The sequence below is a fragment of the Triticum dicoccoides genome, chromosome 4B (genome assembly GCF_002162155.2).
Source record: "Triticum dicoccoides isolate Atlit2015 ecotype Zavitan chromosome 4B, WEW_v2.0, whole genome shotgun sequence".
NCBI lineage: Eukaryota > Viridiplantae > Streptophyta > Magnoliopsida > Poales > Poaceae > Triticum > Triticum dicoccoides.
The window spans coordinates 325,555,741-325,565,825 of record NC_041387.1 but is presented as its reverse complement, the minus strand read 5'-3'; positions in this window follow the sequence as shown (position 1 = coordinate 325,565,825).

Genomic DNA, 10,085 nt, shown 5'->3' with positions numbered 1-10,085 from the left:
GCGGTCTACCAGTAGGCAAGGGCGGAACACATGACTGAGCTGGGGAAGGCACCACATAGGATGGCCTCGGTGCATATCCGGAAGGAAGAGCGGAGTTTGGAACCCAAATCCGGCGTTTCTGGGAACTAGAGCCAGAGGGAGATCCCAAATCACGGGTGTGCTTACGAGACTCCTCGTAAGTGAGTTGAGCTGTCTCTGCATTGATGGCCTTGTTCACAAGGGCTTGGAATGTATCACAATGATGCAGGTGGAGATCACGACGCAACTTGGGGTTGAGACCCTTCCGGAACCTAGCTTGCTTCTTGGCGTCCGTGGACACTTCTTCTGTGGCATAGCGGGCAAGGTTCTCGAACTCTCTGCTATAAGCATCAACAGCCATCTTACTCTGGGTGAAACTGCAGAACTCTTCTCTCTTGCGATCAATGAGGGCCTGGGGAATGTGATGCTCGCGAAAAGACTCAGTGAAATCCTTCCAGGTAGGAATCTGGCTAGCTGGAAGCATAGCCTCATAGTTCTGCCACCAAAGACTAGCAGGACCTTCCAGGTGGTATGTGGCATAGGTGACCTTGTCATCTTCAGCTACGCTCGCGGAATGCAGCTTATGAGTGATGCTACGGAGCCAGTCATCTGCATCGAGTGGCTCGATGGAATGATGAAAAGTAGGTGGGTGCAAGCGAATGAAATCATGAATGGTAGCAGACCCTTTGAACTGATGTGCGGTGTTCTCCTCGATACGTGCCAACAAACGGTTAGACTCACGCTTGTTCCTCTCCATTTCTAACATGAACTCTGCCAACGAAGGCTGGTCGGGAGGATCCTCATCCCTACCATCTCCATGGTTCCGGCTATGATTAAAAGAACTTGATGACATCCTGCGAAACGAAAACCCAGGGATGCAATCAACATTAACTATAGACTGTAGAATGTAGGACAAGGGATTAGTATCACTCGAACTCCTTAGGAAAGTTCCGGCAGCATAACGGCAGTAAAATGCTCAGAATGAGACATCCTATTAGAATGGGGTAATAACATACTCATCAGCATTACTCAAGGTTCTGAGATCATACTAAACAGACTACACCGGAAATACTCAGAACTGGGTATGACTCTGATCAACCAATCCTATGGAACTACGGAGTAGTAACACGTGATCCTGATAGACGGAAGAGAAGCCTAGTTCCTTAATCCCGTCGGAAAGATAGGACGACTCAGATCAGAAGGCCATGAGGTATAAGGAGTAAAAAGAGCCTTACGTTCCAACCCACAATCAATTCCCTTACATAACTAAAGAATTTCTAGACTCGACTTCGACCAGTTTGGCTTGGTAATCCTACAGGCAGTCAGGCTCTGATACCAAAGCTGTCGGGACCCCGACTCAATGCCACATCGATCTAGCATGTAACACCTCATATCACTTTGCGGCCTCACGCACGGTATCCCCACGGGTGTCGCCTTACTTTTGCCCGGGACCGTTTGCGCCTTTTGTCACACGTATATGATGGTGTCTCTAGCATCCATATGATAAAGAGCCCGGGCTGACATGGCTAGTCGTAAACCCAAAGTGGCACTAACTTACAGGGACAGGCATCCATGGCCCAGCATCGAACGTGTCGGTCCTCAGCGAGTGAATCCAGGCTGTAGCACTGGGCTAACAGGACTCCGGTGAACCGGGCTGTAGCGGGCTAACAGGACTCCGGTATTCATCGCGTGACATTTCCCCGAAGGGACAGACACAGGAACGAAGAAGGACACATGCCGGCCAGCCTAAGTGTTCCGGAGCAGTAGCAAGCTACCAGGGCTCAGTGGAAGCACTAGGAGACATTTCCCGGTAAGAGAGACTACTAAGGATAAACAACTAGATAGTCAGATCCCACACATAGCAATACACATTACACGTACGCATAACATGCAAGTATGTGCTGTACAACATGGCATCACAGCATAACTCAACAACTCATATAGATAAAGGCTCAGAAGAGCCATCATGGCATTTATTGCAAACAGGGGTCACAAGACCCATCATACAGAGCATACAAGCAACAAGCGAAAGCATTACATGTCTGGGTACAGACATCTACGAATGAAAAAGGCTGAAAGCCTGACTATCTACAACATCCGATCAAGATCGTAGCTGAGGTACTAGCTACTAGTCGAAGTCCATGAGAACCCTAGTAAGACCGAAGTCTTCGCTGCAAAAACATAAATAAAGCAACATGAGTACAAAGGTACTCAGCAAGACTTACATCAGATCCTATCATACATGCATTTGTATCAAGAGGGTAATGTGGGGTTTAGTTGCAGCAAGCCAGCTTTGACTCTGTGGCTATCCTGTTCTACGACTACCAGAAACTCTTGGGGTGAAACAACGTACACGAGTCCACTAATCACCATACAATACACTACTATGGATTCATCCCCGTCTCCCTACGAGAAGGCCATCCATAGCACTCACACTTGTCTTGAGCATTTTAGAGTATCCACTTCAAGTTGTCTATGTACCATGTAAGCATCCAAGAAGTCCATAACCGCGGACCTGGCTATTCGAATAGATCATGTTAACCCTGCAGGGGTGTACTTCTTCACACACGCTCTCGCCACTTACCGCCATGTACACGTCATGTATCTCGGCAACCTTCAAGCGGAAGCCTGGCGAGGGTGTCGGCCACGACCTGACTAACCACACAAGACTCTAGTCCAGGTTTATCGCCTATTCGGGTTCCATCCGCAAGGAGATCCAGCCGGGGTGTCGCTTACGGCCCCAAACGATGTGTACAGGGTTCCCGAGCCCACCAACCGGGTGCCACTCGGTACACCGGGCCACGTGTGCCTAGTCTGTCCCAAGCCCACCCTGCCGGGTGCCACTTGGTAGAAAAATAGCACTACCTACAAACACCAGAAACTAGTTGCGACTCCTGGACAGAGATCAAGTTGGCTAATAAGTCGAGAGGGGCACTTAAGCATTCCAATGTGTGGTAGTATCGAGTAATTGGACAACATACATAGAACTCAGTGCTTAAGGACGGTTCCAGTGAGACAACCCACCATGTACTCCTACATGGCCTCTCACCGCTACCTTTACCAAATCGTGTTCACACACTTAACACTCAGCATCAGAACATATCGTAACACTCCAATTCATTCCCAATGAATCAGACCTGACACACTCTAAGCAATAGCAGGCATAGCATGGTAGGAACACATCAGTGGCTTCAATCAACTCCTACACATGCTAGTGGGTTTCAACTATTTACTGTGGCAATGACAGGTCATGCAGAGGAATGGGTTCAACTACCGCAGCACAAAGTAGCAGATGAACCGTTGTTGTCCTAATGCAATAACTGAGAGCAGGAGCGAGAGAGTAGGGTTTTATCGAAATGAACAAGGGGGTTTGCTTGCCTGGTAAATCAACAAGGGAGGCACTGCTTCACAGACAGGTACTCTGGAACATCTCCGGAGCAGGACCTATCGAGAAGGAACGGTGCCGGCAATCAATACACAATCATATGCAACAATATGATGCATGAACATGGCATGTAGATGTGATGCTGTTGAGCTAATGCAACTAGTGTTCAATTGGTTTGAAGTCCATTTGAACCAAAGGTTCAAATGCATTTCTAAATTAAGTCTCTTATATATGCCAAAATGTGTTTTCCCATATTCAGCATGTATAAGTTGGTTTTTCATGCATGAAACTAGTACAGATGGAAAGGTTGCATTTTTCTGATAATTTTTCATATATAAATTATTTTAATCTGAGCTACGGTTGAATTGTTATGAATTTTTGAAGTTTAAATCATTTTCTGGATTTTCTGAATTATTTTAATTCCAGAAAATATATAATTGCGTCAGCATGACGTCATCACTACATCAGCGGTCAACGCGGCTGTCCAGGTCAAACCTGACGTGCGGGGTCCACACGTCAGTGACACTGGGGTTAACCCCGAGTCAAACCTGGGCTGACTAGCTTTGACTAAGCCCTGGGCCCACTGGTCAGCGTCAGTAGGTGGGGATTAGTACCTAATTAACAAAGCCACGTCAGCCCGCCGGAGTTCTGGCCGGCGGTGACCAATAGCGCGGCGGCGACTCGCCGGACTTGCGCTACAGGCGGCGTTTGGTCGCGCGAAGACCACCGGGGCGTAGCCCGTCGTCGTCCGCAACCAGGGGAGCTGGTGGGGGGTTGCGGGGGCGCCGGAGCTCACCGGAGCAAGGCTCGCGGCGGCGGCCGGAGCTCGGCAACTTGCGGCCGCGGCGTTGTGGTCCACGGCAGTGGAAGCGGAGGGCTCCTACGGCCTCCTGGCGTCACCAGGAACACGGTGACGCGCGCGGGAGTGACTGGCTTGGGCTCATGCCATCGTGGCGCCATGGCCGGCGGCGAGGAACTTACGGGCGCGGTGGTTGAGCTAGCTAGACGGGGCAAATGAACACGGGGAGGAGGGGGTTCGGTGCGGGGGCTCACCGCGAGACCAGCGAGCGCGAGGGCGAGGTCGGGGATGCCCGGTAGCTCCCGAATCGCCGGCGAGGATCCACGGCGGCCGGAGGCGAATTTGGCGACGGTGACGGCTCCACGGGGTGCTCCGTCTTGCGTGGCTCGACGAGGAGGTAGAGGGGGTTGCGGCGGATCTGGGGAGCGTGTCGGGAAGGCGTGGGAGAGGCGGTGGCTACGGTGATGCCCGTCGGCGGCGGCGGTGGTTCTCGGGTGAGAGAGAGAGAGAGCAGGGGGAGAGGAGGAGGGAGAGCGAGAGGGAGTGAGAGCGGTGCGGGGCAGCGCGTGGCGACGTTCCGGACGTCCAGGCGTCGAGGGGGAGGACAGGCAGGCAGGTGCCGTGGCGGCACGGCGGTGCGCACGCGTCGGCCACACGCCCCTGGCCTCCTGGCGGGAGGTGGAGGACGACTGGCGCTAGCCAGTCGGCTGGGCCGGCCAGCTGGGCCGCACAGTGCCAGGCCTCAGGTGAGCACAGGTAGGCATTTTTTTTAATTTTGTTTTCTTTTCTACTTTTCTGGCATTTGTTTGGTTTAATAAAAATACTAAACCATTTTATTTGCTTATGCCAATTTTTGTAGGGGCTAATGGTATTATTCTAGAGCTCTTCGACAAAAGGCACAATTTTTGGACATATATTAATATATATAACTAATATATTTCCAATGCAAATATTTATCGAATCAATCCAAATGGCCAAAATAAATATCCATGAGCTCCTAAAATATTGTTTTGATTTTTATCTCTGTCCAATATTTTCAGGGAGCAACATGAGCATTTTCTTGGACCCTTTTTGGAGAAATTTTTATTTGGGTCATTTTTCAAAAATGATTCTGAGGGTTCCTCCAATCCTCATTTCAAATTTAAATGAAATTTAAACATGATGCACAAATGGCTAGCTAGTCTAAGTCATACCAGACTAGGGATGTGACATCAGGCTTTTGAACCAATGTCCACACATGATTCCTCTTGAAGTTGTGTAGCTCTTCATGCATAGCGTTCACCCAATCCGCATCATCAAGAGCTTCTTCAACCTTCATCAATTGAATAATGTAAATGAATGAGTAATGTTCACAAAATTTAGCCAAACAAGTTTTTGAGTGAGTAATTCTCCCGGTTTTAATGTTATAAAGATTTGTTCAACGGGATGGTCTCTTGTGACTCTTGCTCTAACTCCGGAGAGCTTTTGTTTGGGTTGGGATGGAACATCCTCTTCATTGTCTTCTTCTTCTTGTCCTCCTTCATTGTTGTTGGCGTTGTCGTTCTCTTGTGAAGGTGAAGAGGGAGGTCTATGTGGTTCATCATGTTGTACTTCCTCATTTCCTTCATCTTGACGTGTTCCACTTGTGAATGCCTCAAAGTTGACTTGTGGCTCACCTTGATGTTAAGTTGAGGCTTCCACTTGAATGGATGAAGTACTCTCCTTCACCTCCATTGGGCGAATCTTGCCAATGGAGAAGTCTTGAATTGCTTATAAAGGACCTCTATCTCCTACATCAATGGGAAATTGCTCTACTTGCGAGCCGTTAGATCCATCAAACTTCACATCTACCGTCTCTTCAACCTTTCAGGTGAAATTGTTGTAGACATGCTAAGTGTGAGTTTTTGAGCCATAACCGAGTAGGAAACCTTCATGCAATTTAGGAGAAAATTTCGAACAACAATTCTTATCAAGAATGTAACACTTTGAGACAAATAGTCGAAAGTATCCAACTTGGGGTTTGTTACCGGTGAGAAGCTCATATGCCGTCTTGCCGAGAATCATGTGAAGATATAGTCGACTTGTAGCATGACAAGCTGTCTCAACCGCTTCTGCCCAAAAGTGTCTTGGCATCTTGTATTGATCAAGCATCATTCTTGCCATCTCATTAAGTGTCCGATTCTTCCTCTCAACAACTCCATTTTGTTGAGGCGTGTACGTAGCCAAGAACTCATGTGAAATCCCTTCTTTGTCAAGAAAGATATCGAATTTGGCGTTCTTGAACTCCGTTTCGTTGGTGCTTTGAACCTTCTTGATCTTCACTTCAAATTGGTTTTGGGCCTTCCTAGCGAAGTTCTTGAAGATCTTTTGGACCTATGATTTATCATCAAGAAAGAACACCCACATAAATATTGAAAATCATCAACAATGACCAATCCAAACAAGTTACCACCGAGACTCTTGTAGGCGTTGGGACCAAAGAGATCCATATGAAGTAGCTCGAGTGGTCTTCTCGTGGTCATGATGTTCATCACGGGAGGACTTCCTCCGACTTGTTTTCCTGCTTGACAAGCACTGCAAAGTCTATCCTTGTCCAATATGACATCTTTAACACCAAGGATATGATCACCTTTAATAAGCTTATTAAGATTTTGCATACCCTTTGACCTAATCTTATATGCCACAACCAACATTTACAAGATTTAGCAATTAAGAAAGTAAAAGGTTGAGCTCTTTTAGTGAAATCAACAATGTATAGATCATCTCTATGAATACCAGTAAAAACCGTATTATGATTATCTCTTCAAAATACTTGGCAATCTATTTCAGTAAATAGAACATTAAAACCAAATTCAGCTAGTCTAGATATGGAAAGTAGATTATAACCAAGGGATTCAACGAGCGTGACATTTTGGATAGAGCTATCATGGTATATGGCCACCTTACCAAGGCCAACTACCTTACCCTCTGAGTTATCACCAAAATTGACATACTTTTGGGGAACATCGTTTTCTGCAAGCTCACTAAACATGTCCTTACCTTAAGTCATATGATCCGTACATCCACTATCAAGAACCCATTCCTTTCCTCCAGCCATATAACCATGAAGATTAGCCATAAGCCCAAAGTGTCTCATTGATTCATCAAGATCAAAGTCACTATCATCATCCTCATCATAATATCCATGCTCAACATCATCATGCGAATGATCATCACCTAGATAGAGTGATTCATTTTATGTATGACCATGAAAATGTGCAAGCTTATGAATTCTAATAACTTGTGAGATGATGCTACTAATGACTCCAACATCTTCTTTGGCATGCATAAGGTCACGGAGCTCAAATAGACAATCAACAAATTTAGGATCACTAGTATCCATCTTTTGAAAAGCAACTAACTTTTAAAGAATCTCATCTAGATTTCTCAAGGAATAGTTTGATAAGCAGTCCTCTAGATATTTCCATATGGTATAAGCACATTCAAATGTAGGCAAGCATACAAGAAAATTTCTAGGCAATCCTCTCATGATAATATCAATAGTTCTAAGGTTGCGGGTCATGTAAAGATACTCATCGGGGGTAGGATGCAAAGATCAATGGGGGCATGTAAGGGCTAGTAATATACTTGTTCAAATTATATTCATTGAAAATCTCAAGCATCGCATTCTTCCAAGAATTATATAATTCTCCGTCAAGTATAGGCACTCTACGTCTAATACTATCAATCATAGACTCATCCGTCCTCCCCCAATGGTGATTAAACCAAAGAAATGGGACCAATGCTCTGATACCAATTGAAAGGATCGAGAAGAGGGGTCTAGAGGGGGATTAGACCCTCAACAAGCAAAAGTGGCAATTTTTAAGTTCATCAAGTTGAGGTGGAGTTTGAGCACATGTTTAAGCATTAATAATATATTTCAAGCAAGCACGGCAAGAGTATGAGCCGCGGAAAGGGTAAAGCATGCTAATTGCATGAAAGTAATGGGATGGGATTGGAGTGTGCAAACACAACAAAGACACATAAATTTTTGGCGTGGTTCCTATAGGTGGTGCTCTCCTACGTCCAGGTTGATGGAGACTTCAACCCATGAAGGGTAATGGTTGCGTGAGTCCACGGAGGGCTCCATCCATGAAGGGTCCATGATGAAGCAACCTTGTCTATCCCACCCACGAAGGGTCCACGAAGAAGCAACCTTTTCATGAAGTAGGCGATCTCCTTGCCCTTACAAACTTCTTGGTTCAACTCCACAATCTTGTCGGAGGCTCCCAAGTGACACCTAACCAATCTAGGGGCCACCACTCTCCAAAAGGTAATAGATGTTGTGTTGACGATGAACTCCTTGCTCTTGTGCTTCAAATTATAGTCTCCTCAACACTCAACTCTCTCTCACAGATTTGGATATGGTGGAAAGATGATTTGAGTGGAAAGCAACTTGGAGAAGGCTAGAAATCAAGATTCTAGTGGTTGGAATGGAATATCTTGATCTCAACACATGAGTAGGTGGTTCTCTCTCTGAAAATGTAGGCTGGAAGTGTAGGCACATTCTGATGCCTCTCTCACACATGGATAAGGGGTGGATGGGTATATATAGCCTCCACACAAAACCCAAATGTTACACACATTTGACCTAACTCGGTCAGACCGAATAGAGGAACTCGGTGAGACTGATTTAGTTCAAAATGTGAACATTAGGAATCTCGGTGGGACCGAGTGGAACAACTTGATGGGACCGATGTGCTAGGGTTAGGGCAAATACCAAATCGGTGGCAGTGATTGCATCAACTCTGTTAGATCGAAGTGAAGCAATAAGGCAATAGAGAGAATGTCAAGAAAACTCAGTGATACCGATTGCACATTTCGGTGAGACTGAAATAATACAACAAGCAACAGAGAGTTTGCAACGCTATCTCGGTGAGACCGAGAACCGTATCGGTGTGACCAAAGAGTCTAGGATTTCTGGCAGTGGCTATGTCAAATGAACTCGGTGGCGCCAGATAGAAGATTTTGGTGGGGCCAAGTTTGACTTTCGGTTTTGGACATATTTGGAAATGAGAAAGTGGTTGAGGGCTTTGGAGCAATATCACTAAGCATTTTGAGCAAGAGACCATTAAGCAACACCTCTCAATGTGATCTTAGATCACTAAAATATAAATGAGGGGTCTTGAGGTTTTGCCAACATGTGTCCTTAGCATTTTGAAGTGGTTCCACATCCTCTTGTCCTTTCCACGCCATTGTTGAACTTATCTGAAATACATTAGATAAATGCATTAGTCCAACAAAAGATATGTTGACATTAATTACCAAAACCACCTAGGGAGAACTTGTGCTTTCAGAGGGAGAAGATGATTCAACGAAGAGTGATGGTTGCTTCTTCCGTCCAACTTACTGCCGGGTCTATGTGAATTGACGGCTCATTGGTAATTATTACTGCGGCGGTAGAGCGTCGTAGAGGGTCTACACTCTTATTTATTAGTTCTGTGATAAAACTAACTTTCCCCACTCTTACAACGGAGGAATGCAAAACACGACAGCCCATTGAGTACATGGCCCACCTCACACTATCACCATATTCCTTGGACATCGTGCGACACCTCCGGTCCTTTTTTCTTTGCGTTTAAGAAACAAACTGTAGTACTCCACATGCCAAGAAAATAATATTATACACCGGAGGGTATAGGCTATTTTGCCCCCAGATTTACTATGGAGGAAATGCTAGGTAGTTACTCGCATGCAAAGTATTGTCTCATCCTATAGACCTCAATTCTCGCGCACTATTACTCCTCTATCCATTTCTCTAGATGCAGGCTCATTAGATGTATCTGCATGCAGCTCTCTCTCCGGTTTTGCATGCATGCGACGCAATCTCTCTCTCTCTCTCTCTGTGTGTGTGTGCGTGTGTGT